Source organism: Microcaecilia unicolor, chromosome 7 (genome assembly GCF_901765095.1).
Source record: "Microcaecilia unicolor chromosome 7, aMicUni1.1, whole genome shotgun sequence".
Classification (NCBI taxonomy): Eukaryota; Metazoa; Chordata; class Amphibia; order Gymnophiona; family Siphonopidae; genus Microcaecilia; species Microcaecilia unicolor.
The window spans coordinates 231,885,412-231,904,933 of NC_044037.1; the positions used below are offsets into that span (position 1 = coordinate 231,885,412).

At 43.8% G+C, this 19,522-nt stretch overlaps 1 protein-coding gene across 1 annotated transcript in view; it reads left to right on the forward strand.

The window, feature by feature from the left end:
* Positions 1-14,462: 14,462 nt before the first annotated feature.
* The window catches only part of ABCB11 (ATP binding cassette subfamily B member 11), a 130,236-nt gene continuing 125,176 nt past the window's right edge, over positions 14,463-19,522 (forward strand). Inside the window, 1 exon segment of the mRNA XM_030209802.1 lies at positions 14,463-14,573. The gene's annotated coding sequence lies outside the window, so the exon portion shown is untranslated.

Genomic DNA, 19,522 nt, shown 5'->3' on the forward strand with positions numbered 1-19,522 from the left:
GAAGGTAAGGGAGCTATGCAGCTGGGAGCAATTTGTGAAGTCCACTGCAGTTCCCCCTAGGGTGCCCAGTTGGTGTCCTGGCATGTCAGCGGGACCAGTGCACTAGGAATGCTGGCTCCTCCCACGACCAAATGCCTTGGATTTGGTCGTTTTTGAGATGAGCGTCCTCGGTTTCCATTATGGCTGAAAACCGGGGACAACCATCTCTAAGGTCAACCATCTCAACATTTAGGTCGACCATCTCTAAGGTCGACCTAAATGTTGAGATTTGGGCGTCCCCAACCGTATTATAGAAACGAAAGATGGACGCCCATTTTGTTTCGATAATATGGGTTTCCCCGCCCCTTTGCCGGGATGTCCTTAGAGATGGGCACCCTTAGAGATGGTCGTCCCCGTTCGATTATGCCCCTCCACATAACTCTTCTTCTCTACGATTCCCAATGTGTCTGTAACATATGAACCTTATTCAACTATAACATCACTTTGTATTTGTTTCTCTACCGGAGTTGGCAAACGCCTTCAGGTTACTATGTAAGCCACATTGGGCCTGTAGATAGGTGGGAAATGTGGGATACAAATGCAACAAATAAATATACAAAGTTGCACAGATACACACAGGTACAGGGCACACACACAAACAAATATAGGCTCGCACGCATGCGTGTGCACATACATACACATACACACAGAGAAAAAGATACATATACTCACAAGGGGGGACTGACCATTGGGACATTAGGGCAGTACCTGAGGGTCCACAGCAGTGCCCGAGGGCCCCAAGCCTCCATTTTGTTTAATCACTTTTGATAGGTGGTTAAGGGGCCCATGACCCTAATTGCCAGGGGCTCCTGCATACACATACACACATTAAAACACATATACAGGTACACATGGACACAGAGGCACATGCACATACACACATACACACACAATGAGAGAGAAACATGCACACACACACACGGCCGGAAAAAGACCCCTCCACACACACACATTAAAAGACACACAGAGATACACATTGACACAGAGGCACACACGCATGTGCACACACATGCACACACACAGAAAAAGACACACAGATATACCCAGGCATAGGTATGAGAAGATTCAGTTGTAGAAGTTTGTAAGATGCTAAAATGAACATGCAGCTGTAATTTTTCTGTTAATATTTTCAGTTTGTAATATCAAATTTCATACACAGAAAATAGATGCAAGATGATTTTAGAGTTGATAGTAAATCTCAGGGGTTGAGTCACTCATTTAAAGTAGGAACTGTGTTACATTATAATATTATGATCATACCCTCTTATTACACAGTGAGGCATGTTCTTTAACTTGTCTTTTATGCATGGTTCATCCAAGCAATAACCTCAGGGAGGTTCCATCCATCTGTCTGTTTCAGGGGTCACAATACAACTGCACTTATCAGGATGTGCTTTGGTCTGTGCCTGGCTAGATGACTGACATTATGGCAAGCCACTTAGTTTAGACTACTCCCAATAGTAAAAGAGGAACAGAAGTCAAGGAAGCAGAAAGAAAAGCAGTGGCGTAGAGGAATCTTTTACAGAGGGTGCATCTCCCGTTCACCCTCCTTCTGTCTTCTGCACGCCTCCGCACCCTCCCCATCCCTGCACAGGACTTCCTCTCTGAACCTTCTCACTCTTCACAAAACAGGAAGTTGTGTCAGAAGAGGTGGGGCAGTTCATGGAGGAAGTCCTAGTGTAGACTGCATCCACATTTAGGGGGTTACTGTACAGTAAACATATTTATTTATTTATTTATTTATTGGTATTTATTAATCACCTTTATGAAGAAGTTCACCCAAGGCGGTGTACAGCTTGGCAGGTAGTGCAGCAGGTGCATGTGTGCTAGCTGTCAATACACTTACTGCAGCCCCATGTGGTAGAAATCTTTGAGTCCTGGGCGTCTCCACCCATCAGCATCGGCATCAGCATACCTACCTACCTCTGACACGCTGGTCTTCTCTTTGGCCAGCTGGGGGTGGATGCTAATCTTCCACTTTAGCAACCCCACCCTCATCCACCCATGAGAACCAGCATGCATCCCCTCCCTCCCACCAAATCTGATCAGTACCAGCATAAACCTCACCCCCCAAACTTCCCCAAAGATGCATCCAGCCCCCATGGCACTTACAGGGGGTTTCCTTGATGAGTTAATGGTGGGTTGGAGCAATGCCCAGACACCCATATCCCATTACCACCTAAGTTGCCAAATAAGGGCGCCCAGGCCCAGTAATAATTTTCAGTTTGAACACTGGTGGTAGTACTGTAATACAGCTGCTAACCTAGGCTGCAATGGGGGAGAAGCATCTGGGGATTGTTCTTGTCCTGCTACTAATGCACCATGGAAACCCTCAGTAGGTGCCAGGGGGTTTGGATACCACTTTTGGAGGGTGAGGGTACCTGCTGGTACTAATCAGGCTTGGTCGTAGGGAGGGAGTTCATATTGGTACTGACCGGGGGTGGAGAGTAAGTTGGGATGCTGGAGTGGAGGATTAGCCTATTGGGGGTGGATCAGTCTGCATGTCTTTTCAAGGATATTGAACAACAGCCTTCAGAAAAAGACAAGCTGTTGAATCCCCTGAGTCTGCAATTGGTGAAATAGGGAGCCCCTGTCGGAAGAATAAAAAAGGAATCTGTCTTCACTCAGTGAATTTTTGAACTTTGGGACACTTTATGAAAGATAAGTTATTTTGTTTGTTTTGTTTTTTTAGTTTTTACTCATCTTTGATTTATAATGGATTTTGAGTGAAGTATGGATTGTGTTATTTGTCTTTTGTGACTAAAGATTTCCGATAAGTGGAGTTTCTTCTGACCAATGATTATATAATTCCAAACTGGCAGAGACTTCTAAAGGGTTGTGAAATCTTTGACTTAGGGCTTTTTCTACACTTTTTTTAGAAATTTTTTGGGATTTGTTATGGATAATATTATAATTAGTGGTACCGGAGACTTTCTGTGTTTTCTGTTTTGGAGTAGATCTTTCTGATTCCCAGCCTTTCTCTCATTTACTCTGCCCCTCCTGCAATGGTGAGGAAGGGCTGGTGTAAGCATTGTGGTAGATCTGCCACTGTTGCCACCCGATAATCATGGCATTCTCAGTGGCTGACTAGTTTGTCTAATGGTTTCACCAACCCTGGAATTGACCCCCTAAAAATTCAATCATTGCAAATACACATTCTGTGTACAAATATACTTCAGTATAAATTTTGAAGAAATATATTTGCTGTGTAAAAACATCCCGAGCTGAAGTTGATCCCTGTGAAACACACTCTGTACTGTCCTTGCCCCACCCACTATGCTGCGACTAACACAGGAGAGAGAATGGATGAGGAGTGGAGGATTAATCTTGAGTGGAGGATTAGCCTAAAGGTTAGTGCAGCAGGCTTTGATCCTGACAATCTGGGTTTGATTACCACTTCAGCTCCTTGGGTAAGTCACTTTAACCCTCCATTGCCCCAGGTGCAAAAACCTATGATTGTGAGCCCTCTAGGGACAGAGAAAGTACTTGCATATAACATGTACATCTTAAATCTGGTAGCGCTATAGAAATGATTAGTAATAGTAGATATTTGAACCCCTGTCTCCCTAGTGCCCTTTGTGGCCACCTTGCCTGCACAGCCCTTGGGACTGTCCTGGGTGCAAACAAGGGATATTTTTAAATGAGTGATAAATGCATTACATTGGTGTTGTAAATAAGGTAATTTCCCTTCAGGACACAGATGGGCAGATGATCGAAAGCCCTGCGCTGTTCCAAGCGCTCTAAAAATAGCCCTGGAACAGCATGGGGCTTTACCGCCCCTATGATCAGAGATAATAACATGCAAATTTAAGCACACTATTATCACTGATCATAGGGTAAAGTGCAGGAGGATTGTGCCTGTTCTTGAGCTCAGGCACAATCCCCCTGCACTTGTTTGATGGGTCTGAGCTGTCAAAAGCCCAGACCTGTCATACACAAGGGCTGGAGGTCCATGGGACCACCAGACCCCAAACAGCATGGCCCTGGTGGTCTAGTACTCCACCCTGAGCCAAGCGGCACGGGGGCTGGAGGTCCGACGGACCTCCAATCCCCCCAACACAAGTTCAAGGGGGCCTGGTGATCCGGTGAGTCTCCAGCTCCCCTACCCCCCCCCCCCCCAGCATCCACTCAAATAGCCCTGGTGTCCCAGTAGGCTGTGAGTCAATCCCCCTTTATATGGTATGAAGACCTTCCCAGTGCATCCCAGGAGTCGCCATTTTTGAGGTGGCACTGATGGAAGAGGAGGGAGGCCACCTCCCTGCTCCAACAAAGGTAGGGAGTGGAGTAGAGGGCTACTAGACCACCAGGTCGGGGGGGGGGGGGTGACTCGTGGCCCACTGGGCCACCAGGGCTATTGTGTGTGAGTTGATGCTGGGGGGGGGTTAGGGGGGGCTGGAGACCCACCGGATCTTGTGTAGAGGGGGTTGGGAGTAAAATAGACCTCCAGCCTCTGTGTCGCTGGGGGAGGTCGGGTTGGGGTTCCTGCTCCTGAAAGTGGGGGGGGACTGCTGCATTGGGGGGAATGGGGAGCCTGCTAGCATACAAATACATGCCAGACAGGGCTCACCATTCCTCCCCAATGGTCTGCAAGCCCTAAAGCCAGCTCTGAGCTGGCGTAGGGGTTGCAGCAGACAGTGCGCCAATGTTTGGAGCGCTGCTCGCTGATCATTGGGGAGGAATACATTTAGAATGCATTTACATTCTACTTGCATTAAGAGCCGTGTTTTACATGCATTTGCATACTAGTTGCGTTCAGAGCCTGTGAGTGCGTTGTTTCATGCTCTTGGGGGATCTGATCATGGGGAAGTAGCAAACACAGGCACTAGTATGGCGTTAACAGCCTCTAGTGCCTGCGTTTGCTTCTGATCATTGGCCCAAGAGTGAAAATCAGCAAGCAACTTGAAGAGGAACTCTTTATGTAGCATCACAACAGTATTTATTATCATGTAATACAATCTAGCTAAACTGAAAAGGAACATTTTGCCCTGGATTCTATATTGGTCGCCCAGATCTGCATGCAATCTAAATTAGTTAATGAGCTAATTGGTATTCTATTCTATAACATGTGCACCTAAATTTTATGGTGCACAATTCAAAAGGGGGTGTGGCCATGAGAGGGGCATGCGCAGGTCAGGGCATTCCAGAATTTAGGTGCAATGTTATAGAATAGTGTCATTTATGTACCCAACTGCTATTAGTTACGCACCAGCATTTACACCAGGTTTTAGCAGACATAATGCCCGTGCCCAAGCTAGAATTTTGAAAAGTGTGCTCTGTGCAGACTGCCCTTTGCAGAATATTAGTTTAGTGTGGTTCTTCCCAACACCTAATGTTGGGCACCATTTACTGAATTCCCTCTTTTGTGTACTAAAGGTGTCATCAGTGATATCAAGCTACCTGTTTTTTGTTTTTATTCCAGCCCATACTTTTCCTTTGAACTTTCATGACATGAATATCAGGAAAGCAAAATTCTGCTAATTCATTGTGTCTATCCTGAAATGATACTGCGTCGGCTAACAACATAGAATGCAGATGGATCACACTAAAGGATTTCTATTCCGCATGGCTTGCACATTTAGAAGATATTTACTCTGCCCAGGGCAATGGCCCTGGTTTTGTTCACCAATGTATTTGTTCTCTGAGAGCCTTCTTTCAGAAGAGCTGATCTACTGCACTGAAAGGAGAAGTTCCATGAACTCTGTCTCATTCTAACTATGCAGTCATCTCAAAACCAGATTTTTTTAGGGAATAGAAGGAGCATAGTGAGGCAACTCTATATCGGTCAGCTTAATTTTCCTATTCTAATGTTGTTTCTTGTTTTCTTTCAATGCCTAAAAGAAGAGGCAAGCAGCACTCTTACCCTGCAGAGCCTAATGGATTGGTTGACGCTCTCAGGGTCCGACGTAAGTACCACAGATTTAGCACTCCTATAGCAGCTCTGTTCCCGATCAAGGCCTGAGTATGCAGCTACCCTCATTACAGAGTACCCACAACCCCCATATCTACTAGAATGTTTTTCAGCTAACCCCCAACCTATGAGATGACATGGAAAGGAAGTGGGGGTGGGGGAAGCCCTTTGGATAGCATCCTCCAGTGACCAATAGAAAAGTGCTCAGCTTGTCACACATACCTACCTAGCACATTGCAACTGCTAATGGTAGGGGAAATAAGGCAGTAATCTCATACACCCACAGTGGGAATCAAACCAAGGTGTTCTGAAGTTAGGGAACACAGTCCTAACCTCTACGCCAAACATGTATCTGACAAAAGAGTGTTCAAAAAGAACAGTACCACAGAGGGCCATCACAGCATCAGTTGCCTTCCAAATGGATGATCTGTCATGCCCCTTAAACCACACTCTTTGGATATTCCATTATGAGCTCCAAAGTTTGGTATGATGCCCTATGAGACATCCCTCAAGATCTAAGCTGGGGGCCCCTGAAATCTCCACATTATAGTGGGTCCCCAACCTCCCCTTATGGAACCTATGTGTACACGTCCTCCCCCCCCCCTCCCCGGGCACCCCAAAAGTATGAGCATGAGTTATGGGGTAATGTGCAGCCACTGCCATCAGTGAGAGTATTAAAACAGCTAGCATGAGTACCCCACAGGTAGATGCCCCCAAACCTAGGTTACAGTGGCGTTCCTAGCCTGGCTGACACCCGGGGCGGATCGCCGATGCGCCCCCCCGGGGTGCAGCGCCCCCCCCCCAGTGAAACTACCCCCCCTGGATGCAGCACGACCCCCCCACGGGTGCATTTTTACCTGCTGGGGGGAAGCCGCGCGCCTGTCAGCTCTGAGTCCGCTCGTTCCCTCCCTGCTGCTCTCTCTGTCCCGGATCAGGAAGTAACCTGTTCCACGCAGAGGGAACAGCAGGGAGGGAACGAGTGGACTCGGAGCCAACAGGTGCGCGGCACCCCCCCAGTGGCGTGCACCCGGGGCGGACCACCCCCACCGCCCCCCCCCCCTTGGTACGCCACTGCTAGGTTACGCACCTTGACGTCTGGAAACTGCTTTCTCCTGAGGGTCCCAGCAGAGGTGGCCAGAAGGATAGGCAGCACCGACAGGGTCCCCTGCCATCTCCCAGCCAGCTGTAGGACATATGGGCATGGGGACGCACACACACCCACATCCCTGACAAAAATTGTAACAGTGGCCCCATCCATGCAACAGCGCAGTGCCATACTATGTACAAACCAGTGCCGGCTCACCCAGTGCCCTCCAGCAGGGCCAGAACCCATCCTTTGTTCCCATAGCCAAACAAACCTCTCAGGGGACAAACAGCTCTGTTATCTTTGCCTCCGGGGTTCCCTGCTATGTCATCTCATTGGTGCCAAACCTCAGACATGTCCCCTAGGTAACAACAATTGCCCCCAGTTGTCACTGTTTCTGCCTTCCGATAGCTAGCTGCACCACTATGCAAGTCATGTAGGATGTGTTGATCTCGATTGCAAACCTTTTAAACACATGAGGCACACTCCAGCTGCTGAACAGCCTGCCCAGGACCAGGCCGCCCAGATCCTGGGCACCTGAGAAAGAGCATGGAAGGAAGTTGTGAGGGTCCCTGAGCCTGGGAGGAGCCACTCCTCCACAACCTGGAGGCTGAGGAGGGGGAGAACCCCTGGAAGGACATGCCCCCCACTAGAGAGGAAGAAGGGTGCTGGAACAGCCCCCCCCCCCCCCCCCCCGCAGCTACACTGGAGGGTAGAGCTGCTGGTGGGCCCACCCAATCAGACACTCTAGTCCAGCTCTTGCTGCAAGTCTCAGCCATGCACAGAGATTTGCAGCAGGAGCTGGTGGCCCAATGAGAAATACTGGACCAGATTGTGGCAGCGCTAAGGATGCTCCATGAGCAGATGCTTCATGAGCAGCGGTGGCAGCCTTAATGAGGCCAATAGACCATCACCACTGTAGATAGTTTAGAGTGTTGTATTATTACAAATATAACGTTTACAGTTGTTTGCATGCAAAGGTCTGCATCTCCACTGTGTAAAAAAAATGTATTTATTTATATGATATGCAAGGCTGACAGGTAATGTGGTTTAAACACTACTAACCAAGCCCTGGGAAAGGGAAATTGCAGAACTGGGGGGGGGGGGGGGCAGGGTCAGTGGCGCATGGTAAACAGGGTATGCACGTATGCACTGCAGGGGGGTGCCAGAAATGGTGCATGCTGCATGACATGTCTTCCCCTCCTTCCACCCCCGTCTGGTGGATTTTTCCTGGCGCCTACCTTTGACCACCATTTACTGAATCTGGCCCAGAGTGTTTTTCTAATAAAACAAAATAAAGTTTCATGTGCACCTGACTGCTAATGTATTACTACAACAACTCTCAATCTGGTTGCTCCATGGTTACAAAGTGCTATTACCTGCACTTGTTAGCAGATGTTCTGTTGCGTCTCCCTCATCTGCCTGGTCTAACCTAGAAATGTTTTTTCTCTAAACAGAGGATTCCGGTGTGGGAGCGATTCAAACATGCTGCCTTCGGCCTCCTCTGCACTCTCTGCTGCCGCAGTCCACCCAGGTGGGAACAGGAATTTGCGCTTATGACAGAGGTGGGCAAAGGCAGCATGTTTGAATCGCTCCTGCGCTGGAAACCCTCTGTTTAGAAAAAAAAAACATTTTTAAGTTAGACCGGGCAGGTGAAGGAGACGGAACAGAACATCTATTAGCTTGCATTAGGCTTTAGTAAACGAGGCTAAGAGCTCCTTATTTATTGATGGAAATTGTTGCACTGAAAAAAAAATCTGACTTGGCCTGTCCAATTGATCAACTCAGTTTTACGCACATAAATCCTGTCTGTGAGGAAAATATGTTCAGAGAAGTTTATATTTTGGCAGTGGTATCCACTTGGATGTTAATAAGAGGAACACTGTAAAAGATGTTTTATTTCTAAAATACTACTACTACTACTACTTAACACTTCTAAAGCACTACTAGGGTTATGCAGCGCTCTACAGTTTAACAAAGAAGGACAGTCCCTGCTCAAAGGAGCTTACAATCTAAAGGACAAAATGTGCAGTCAATCAAATTGGGTCAGTCTAGATATCCTAAATAGAGGTATAATGGTGGTTAGGTGCCGAAGGCGACATTGAAGAGGTGGGCTTTGAGCAAGGATTTATAAGCCATGTTTTTCTTTCCAAAATCAGGGGTGTAGTATCAAACTTTTTGTTGCACAACCATTTTTATTTGTGGTCTCTGGAATGGTAACAGCTTTCGATAACTGACACATGGCTATTCAACTGTCCTCTTTTGTACTGTTTCAGTTGATGAACCTTCCAAGGACATTAAGGAGAATTCATCTTTCTACATTTTTAGAACACATGAACACAAACTTCAGGCATAGAATTATTCACTATTTCTGTTATATCATGTTCATGGGCAAATATTTTGTGGGGTTCAATTTTTTTCTTCCAATCTAAGTTCTGTTGATACGCAACCAAACTAAAGCACGTAATGGACATAACACAACTCTTCCATTCTCCGATTCCCTAATGAGGCTGTGCCACATGATCTTACCACAACATCACCCTGTATTTGTTCACAGCGGAGCCTGCAAAGGCCATTCTGGTACTATGTAAGCCACATTGTGCCTACAAATAAGTGGGGAATGTGAGATACAAATGTAATAAATAAATAAATAAATATTAAATTAATCACTTTGGGAAGAGGAGGTTATCTGTCACTCACTAGTGGAAAAGAGGTGTGATACTGTAGCACTTCAGAGTACTGTTGTTATTACTGTTCCAAGAGGGTCTGGTAGAGCAATGGCAGCTGTGTATAGTGGAGTTGGCTCCTCCTCCCCACCCCCACCTCGGTGACATCATTAACAAGTACCACAGATGCTCAAAAAGCATACATGGCCATGGGCACATGAACTACAGAACATGTCCGAAGGGGTCCACCACCTTAATGCCCCTTCAGTGCCTGTGGTGCCTCAAGTGTTTAGTTCCAACAATAGGGAAGAAGAAGGCCAAATATAAAGTCCCATCCACAGAAGCATTTCAAAAGCCCAGTGCAATATGGATTTAGATGTGCAGGTGATACAGCTATCTAGGAAGATCACCTGGGAGAATGAAGAAGTAAGGGATAGTTCTTTCTTTCTGGAAGCTTCATTGCGTTCTATTGATAGGTTTCCTCTGCCCTCACTCACTGTCTCGAATACCATGTTCACTTCAAAACACGAAATCTCTTCTACAGAATTTCAAAATCTCTTCAAGCCAAACACTGTAGAGTATAAAGTATGTTGCTAATAATAGATTATCTTAAAAACAAAATAAAGGAGGAAAAGACCTCAAAAGACCTGGGTGCTCAAATGAACTTATCACTCACGTACTCACAGCACTCAACGGGCCATTATATCATCATTGGCCAAAAACCTCTCAGAATATATTTTTGTTCTTTTTCATGCTATCCAAATATGTGAACAACAAAAAGATGCAAATTTATGCAAAAACAAAAATATATAGAGAGAGCGACTTAGCTTCTCATTTGATCCGGCTGCATTACTCCCGGCAGCATAACTCCCAACGGGACCTGGTTCGCCCTCTGGCTTTTTCAAGAGAGGCCTATAAGATCCATTGTCTTCTGACCAGCCTGATGGGCCTATTTGTCAATTTGCAGTTCCATAAAGTGCTCCGCTCATAAGGACAGTGGTTCTTCCAAATGGTGCAGTTTCAATTTAGTCTGGTATGATTGTGCCTGAGGCTTGCTTAAGGGTACTGTTGGCCAATTATGTCAGTTTTCTAAAGAAAAGGAGGACAAAATCAAAGGTCAATATAAAAGGCTGAGGGACCAGTAGAATCTTTCACTTTGAAGAAACAGGCAATCCCTCTACTAGCTGCTAGTTTCATATACCATAATAAAATCAAGTCAATGAAAAATGTGGCAAGAGAAAAGAAAATACATTTTATGAACTTTCCAATGACTAGGTTGTTATTTCACTAGAACCGCTTAGGAAATATTTCAGGGGTGTGCTTTAAGAAGAACACTATGGACTTCTCTGGGTTTATTAAATTTCCAAAAATGTTTGGGTTGCAAATGGGATATAAGGCGAGATGCATCATATTAAACTGAAAGATCGCCTTTAACAATCCATCTCTTTGGATTCGTCTGAGGATGTCATCACTTTCTGTCCTACTGTTCTGGTTTCTTTTTCTTTCTGATATGGATAAATCTTTGATACCAATAACTAACTTTAAGAAAAAGAAATTGTCTGTTGTGGTCAAAAGATACATATTTTTCCAAATTTGATGAAAAGCACTTAGTTGTGTAGGAAAGCATTTCTGCAGGTAAAACCACACACATTTGTTTTGGGAGCAACTATTTTTGTATCCATAATTTTCCTCGTAAGTGCTTAATTGATCACTGGGAAAATAACTAGACTCAATGCAAATGGAACATTTTTGACAGGATAAAAATGTTGAATAATTTGCCTTTTCTTTTTTCGCTCTGAGCGTCATTTTAGGGGTATAATAGAGGTTTTGGTAAGTATATTCAACATCTGTAAGTGGAGTGGAGGAGTAGCCTAATGGTTAAAACAGCAAGCTAGGAAGCAAAAGGCCCAGGTTCAAATCTCACTGTAGTTTTTTGTTGCCTTGGGCAAGTTACTTAACCCTCTGTACCTCAGGAGAAGGCAGTGGCAATCCACTTCATTATCATACCAAGAAAATCACAAGAAGGGCTCCCTCCCTCATTGTGTGGTTACCAGAAGTCAATTTGACTCAAGGGCACATTTGGATGTGAAGTATTGAGTGTATTCAAATTATTCCCTCCTCTTTTATGTGGACTAGTTGAAGGTATTTGGTTCAATCTTTTCCATTACCTGAAGCACTTTCTCTCTGCTGCTCTGAGCCATGGAATGTATTAAAGGATCTCATTGAACTTCCTGGGTGAATGTGTATGGCATTGCTCATTCAGCTTTCAAAAAGTACACTGAATTCTTTTAAAGCACACCCTCAAATATTTTTTTAATTCAAATTTATAAAATGGCATAGGATCAAAAGTGTAAAACGATTTTATGCTGCTTATCCCAGGAATAAGCAATGGATTTTCCTAAGTCCATCTTAATAATGGCATACTAATTTTTCTTTTAGGAAGCTGTCCAAATGTATTTTAAACCTTTAATTGCTTTTATCACGTTCTCTGTCAATGAATTCTAGAGTTTAATTGCATATTAAGTGAAGAAATATTTTCTCTATATTATGTAGTAGCTTCATTGTGCACCCCCTAGTTCTTGTATTCTTGGAAAGCATAAATGAACATTAATGCATTCCCATTCACTCAAATACTATCCTTGTCTCAGGTAGATATTATGTGGGCAAGTCTATAACAGGGCACTTATAGGGGCCCTTTTACTAAGCTGCGTAAGCATCTATGCGCACCCAAGGTACGCCAAAATGGAGTTACCACATGGCTACCACGTGGCTCTTGTGGTAATTTCATTTTTTGGGTATGTCTGATACACGCATCCAAAAAATAAATTTTATTTTCAGAAGCGCATATTGGATGCAATTTGGCAAGTGTAGGTCATTACCGCCCGGTTACCACATGAGACTTTACCGCTAGGTCAATGGCTGGCAATACGGTCTCAGACCCAAAATGGATGCACAGCAATTTTGATTTTGCCGCAGGTCCATTTTCGGCAAAAATTTTAAAAAGGCCTTTTTTACAGGTGTGCTGAAAAATGATTCTGCGCATGCCCAAAACCCATATCTACACTGCCTCAGCCCATTTTTCATTGTGCCTTTGTAAAAGGACCCCATAATTAGGCGCCTGGAGGGTGTCTGGTAGGAGCCGATTCTATAAAGGAATGGAGGCACCTACTTCCTTATACCAAAGAAGAGCAACCAAAATGATAAAGGGAATGCAAGTCCTCTTGTATGAGGAAAGGCTGAAGAGGTTAAGGCTCTTCAGCTTGGAAAGGAGATGAATGAGGGGCAATATGATTGAGGTCTACAAAATCCTGAGTGGAGTAGAAGTAATTCAGTTTTTTACTACTTCCAAAAGTACAAAGACTAGGGGACACTCAAGGAAGTTCCATGGAAATACTTTTAAAACAAATAGGAGGAAATATTTTTCACTCAAAGAAATAGTTAAGCTCTGGAACTCTTTGCCAGAGGATGTGGTAACAATGGTTAGTGTATCTGGGTTTTAAAAAAAGATTTGGACAAGTTCCTGGAGGAAAAGTCCATAGTCTGCTATTGAGACAGACATAGAGAAGCAACTGCTTGCCCTGGAATTTGTAGCATGGAATGTTGCCATGATTTGGGTTTCTGCCAGGTACTTGTGATTTGGCTTGGCCACTGTTGGAAGCAGGATACTGGGCTAGATGGACCATTGGTCTGACCCAGTATGGCTACTCTTATGTTCTTATGTTCTCAACCAGCCCTCAGGGCACACCCAGCCAGTCATGTATTCAAGATACTTACAATGAATATGCATGGGATAGATTTGCACGCAATGCACCCCTAAGTTCTTGCAACCACAACTAGACAAAACGTTTCTATGTATCTGATTTGCCAATAAACAATTGTAACTTAAACCATAGTTCTGAAATGGTTAAAGTTACCTACCTATATATACAAATTCAGTTTAGTTCATTGACTGTGTGCTTCAAAATACACATGCAATTTTGTGGTAAGGAGCATTATTGAAAATGGCTCCAATGGTATACCTTTTATAGATATATTTTGTTTGTTGTGGAGGAGTAGCCTAATGGTTAGTATAGTAGCCTTTGATTATGGCAACCTAGGTTCAGTTCCCACTATAGCTCTTTGTGACCTTGGCAAGTCACTTAACCCTTCATTGCTCCAGGTACAAAAGTTTAGATTGCAAGCCCTCTAGGGACAGAAAAAATACCCATATATAGGGCTTTATTCTTGAAATGTTAAGCACCTAAATTACAATTGAGGGACTATTACATTCACAAATTTAGCATACATTTAGGAGTATAAATTACACTCCTGAATTTAGGAACATAAGTTTTGCTCATAAATTTAGGAGTGCAAATTTATGCTCCTAATTTACGAGCATAATCTATGTTGGATAAATTTATCTCCCACATAAATTTTAAAATATTTTAAAGCATGTGGTTTGCTCAATCGCATTTGGAATTAACCGTACAACGTCTTAGTGCATCCTGCGGTAAACCCTATTAAGCTGCGGTAAGCATGTGCTAGTGCTTAACTGCAGCTTAGTAAAAGGAGCCCTATACGTTTCTTTAAGCACTGCTTACACCCTGTAACGTTTTACAAATAATAATAACATCAATACATCAACGCGATTTTACAAGTGTGATGATTACATGATTTACTTTGCTGAGTCCAAACTCTATTTGATGTCAATGAACTTCTGGTTTGAGAACTGAATGGACATTTACCTGAGTGCAAATAATCAGCTTGCCCTCTAGATATTGCACTGTGTACCTGAGCAGTGAATTTCTCTATGGATGACAACAATACTGAACTGGATGTACTGAGGTAGATTCTTGTGGCTTATGGTTTCTAGATTTCCTAAGATTTACTTCTGTAGGTAAGTAACACAGGATATATTTTAGCAGTTAATGCCTGGGTTTCAATTGCTTCTTGGTCATAAAAATGGAAACTTTATTGGTAATATGCATCTGTTTGTGAAATATATGTTTGAAGAGTAGACTGTATTACTGAATTCAAAAACGAATCACATATCTCATTGATGTAGTTATTTGCACAGGCTTCAAGGTTTAAATTTCAAGTTTATTAAAAGCTTGATATACCGCCTATGAGTGAGACTTTCTAGTCAGTGTACAATATTAAAATAAAATGAAAAAGGGAAAAGAACTCCATTTTTAATATAGAAAGAGCACAACAAGGAAAGGAAGAAAAAATAAAAAAAAATGTAAAACAAGAGTTCAAGCCAAACCAATATCAAGAAGATAAAATCTATGACCAGAACCGGCATCATCATCATTTCTATTCCAGGTAGTGCAGCAGACTTTGATCCCAGCATCCTGGGTTTGATTCCCACTGCAACTCCTTGTGACCCTGGACAAGTCATTTAACCCTCCATTGTCTCCAGTACAAAAACCAATATTGTGAACCCTCTAGGGACAGAGATAGTACCTGCTTATAATTGGATTGTTAATCACATTGAACCTGAATTCTGTTTGGGATAATGTGGGATACAAATGTCATTATAAATAAATAATTAAGGAAGAAGACATCTTTGAATAGAAAAGGTTTTTAGATTAGCCTTGAAATTCTTTAAGAATTGTTCCATTCTTAGATGGATGGGTAAAGAATTCCACAGAGTTGGACCGATAATATTAAATATTCTTGTATGTACAAAGTTGTAACAGGGGTGTTGAAATGAAGGCAAAACTAACAAATTTGCCTGAGAGGATCAAAGGGTTCTGGATGTACAGCAAGGAATGAGTGCTCGGAAAAGATATAGGGGTTATCAAAATCCATTTGAAGCAAACATTGCAAACTGATGAAAGTCGTGGTAAAATGAGTGTGGTATTGAGTTTGCTATAGAAATCAAACTGTAATAATAAATTTCTCCTAAAAATCTAGTTGCTTGCAGTACACTTAATGTATAGCTGAAAGTCTTTGGACTGAGTACTTTAAGTTTGCAAAATCGAGCCTGAGGAGGTAATATTCTAAAAGGTCACTTAGGTGAAAAATTCAAATAAATGATTATTTTGTGCCATTGTTATAAAGGTAATTGTAACTGTTCCTCTTCTCAATTGCTGACAATATTCAAAACATGTACTTTAAATGTTCAACAAACAGCAATAGAGTATGATAATAGTAGGGGGGAAGCCTCAGAACCCCACTTTCATCCTCTATTTTTGATGACAGGATTTAAAGGGTACTTATGTCACTGGCATAAAAAAATCACCACCACCCCACTTAAATCATTAAAACTCTGTCCAGTATTAGTTCACCAGTAACCCAACAAAATCTGTGACTGTACAATAAATCAGTAACTTAACCTTTAATCAAAGGTGCTTGAAATACTTAGCTATAGACCCCACTGTGATTCTGTAAAGCAAGAGTGAGCCTTGACACCTTGAAACAGCCATGGGTGAAACTTTGGTCACAATTGGTGGGGTCCACAGCTAAATATTTCAAGCACCTTTGATTGAAAATTAAGTTACTGATTTAATGAACAGTCACAGATTTTACTGGGTTACCACTGAACTCATACTGCACAGAGTTTTAATGATTTAAGGGCCCTGTTTAGTAAGCTGTGCTAAGGGTGCGCTAGTGTTTTTAGCACAAGTTAAACATTAGCGCATGCTAAATGCTAAAGACACCCATATATTCCTATGGGTGTCTCTAGCATTTAGCACGCGCTAGTTTTAGTGTGCACTAAAAATGCTAGCGCTCCTTAGTAAATAGGGCCCTAAGTGAGGTACTTTTTTTATACCTTTTCATTTCGTTTCATTTATCAAGATTTATACTCTGCCCTTACCCAGGGCAGATTACAAATAAACACACATAATCATAATACATATAATACAAAATCACTTCATAAACAATTTAAATAACCATTCAGACCACAATAACAACCCACAGATGCAATCATCACAAACAATACAATACAAACAATAAATCCTATCACCCAAAAAAAGGGGGGTGAAGGTGGGGTTCCAAGGCTTTCCTCCCTACTCTTATCATGCTCTTTTGCTGTTTGTTGAACACTTAAAGTATGTTTTGTAAGTCTAAGTGCTTTGAAAATAAGTCACATGCATTTACAAAATAGGCTCCTGGAATTTTCTGAAGATCAAGCACAAATTCTCACCTGCTTTGAAGCGGGTGTAAATGTGTGCATGTATGTATTACTCTATGTGTAGAACTTCTATTCTTAGGTGTTCATAAATTGAAAATGTAGGTGGGGGTTTTTTTTGTAGTTTATTTGAAGTTGTTTGTGTGCTACAGCAGCTATTGCTGGACACCTTTCCTGGTGAAATCAAAACTATTTGTGGGATGCAAGGCAGGTCAGAGAGAGGAGAAAGATTATTAGGGGAAGTTGTGTTTTTCAGTGTTTATCCAACAAACACTTTAACTTAAAATGTTTTGCATGGCAGAGAGGGGTTGTGTCAGTGTTTAAGGGTTAAAACCCAAAATCAAAAGCCTTAGCTGTGCATGTACTCTTGTACTCTATGAAATATACATGCACGTCACTTCCAGGAAAAGGATCTATGTGCAATCCTTGATGATATGTTGAAACCCTCTGCTCAATGTGCAGGGGCAGCTAAGAAAGGAAATAGAATGTTAGGAATTATTAGGAAAGGAATGGAAAACAAAAATGAGAATGTTATAATGCCTTTGTATCGCTCAAATTCTGTGTGCAATTCTGGTCACCGCATCTCAAAAAAGAAATAGCGGAATTAGAAAAAGTACAGAGAAGAGCAATGAAAATGATAAAGGTGAAGGGACGACTTCCCTATGAGTAAAGGCTAAAGTGGCTACGGCACTTCAGTTTGGAGAAGAGATGGCTGAGGAGAGATATGATAGAGGTCTATAAAATACTGAATGGGGTGGAATGAGTAGACGTGAATCACTTGTTTACTCTTTCCAAAAATACTAGGACTAGGGGGCATGCAATGAAGCTACTAAATAGTACATTTAAAGCAGTGTGAGGACAGCGTGCCGTCTGCCTGTTGATGATGTCAACGACCGCGGCATTGTCTGACCAAAGGACAACACTTTTATTGGCCAGTGCGAGGCCCCAAACATGTACAGCAGCAACAATGGGGAACAATTCGAGGAAGGTGATGTTCTTGGTAAGGGCGGAGTGGGTCCAATGTAGTGGCCAAGGGGCTGCGAACCAATCCCTGTTGAAATAGGCTCCACACCCAGAGGATCCTGCAGCGTCAGTATAGAGGCAAAGGTCGACGTTGGACGATGGGGGGATTGTATCATGGCTCTACCATTGAAGTCCTTCAGAAAACGAAGCCAGGTCCAGCCGGACGGGGCGCGAAATGCGCAGGTGGTGGTGCTTATGCACTATGCCAGCGGTTGAGGCGGCGAGCCTGCGAACAAATATTATACCCATAGGGATGACCCTGCAGGCAAAGTTGAGGGAGCCAATAAGGGACTGCATCTGATATAGGGTGAGCTTGGGCGAGTGCAGAGCGTGTAGGATCTTTTGTGATAGGCTGAGCAACTTGTCCTCTAGGAGTCTGATAGTAAGGGTTGTGGAGTCAATCTCAATACCTAAGAAAGTGTTGGTCGTGCATGGGCCAGAGGTTTTGCTGCTGGCGACGGGTACTCCGAAGTCCAGGGCAACAGTGTGAAAGACATCCATGTGGTCTCTGCAGGTACTGGATTGGTGAGGACCAACGAAGAAGAAGTCATCGAGGTAATGCACAATGGTTTTCGTAGTGGAGCGCTGAGACACCACCCAATGCAAGAAGGTACTGAAAGCCTCGAACAGGTTGCAAGAGACTGCGCACCCCATGGGCATGCATTTATCGTAAAAGAAGTGATTGTCATGTCGGAATCCAAGTAGGGGGAAGCAGTCAGGGTGTACTGGTAGTAGGCGGAAGGCAGACTCAATATCTACTTTGGCCATAAGCGCATTGCGCCCTGCTGTGCGAACCAGGGACACAGCAGAGTCAAAAGACATATACTGGACCGTTGCAGTACCATCCGGTATGGAGTCATTCACAGAGTGTCCAGGGGGATATGATAAGTTGTGTATGAGGCGGAATTTGCCCTGCTCCTTTTTGGGGACAGCTGTAAGGGGCGAGACAAACATTCTTGGGAAGGGTGGATGGAGAAAGGGACCTGCAATGCGGCCAGCTGAATGCTCCACTGAGAGTTTGGCTGAGATGATGTGTGACAGGTGGCTTCTGGACCGTGTTGTCGGGGCTTGGTCACATAGCGGGATGGGGTCCTGAAATGGGATGCAAAACCCGTCCTGGAAGCCTTGGAGGATTAGGTTTGCAGCTTGCCGGTCTGGATATCGAACCAGCCAAGGCCTCATCGCATCCACGCGGATGGGAGTGGGTGCCTTGCCGAAGAGGTCAAGGTTTGGAGGGGACGGTGTGTCAGGTAGCAACTTTTCTAGGACACTATGCAAGGGAGTGTGGAGTAACGCACGTTGCGCACAGGTGCTTGTATTTGCAGTCCTGTAGGATGCAGCTGCCTTTGTTGTACTTCCAGCACACCTCTCAGGAGAGCATGGCAGGCCTCCCTTTTTTATTTCCAGGGAGGGGCGGTGCCCTGAGTTGGGTGGAACACCCTGTAGAGGTGCTGGGTCTGGTGAGGACATTGCGTAACCACAGACCTCCGTCGTCCATATCCCACGCCATGGTAGGGTTAGCCTCCATTGTGTCCCTGAAGTGCTCATCGTACGCCAGCCAGGCATAGCCTTCGTGCTCCCAATAGATGGTGAGCACTGTTTCCAGGTAGCAGAGCATGGGGTCGACTTGGTCAGGCTGTTTCCTATGCATGATGCTCATCATGCGCGCATAGGATGTAACCCAA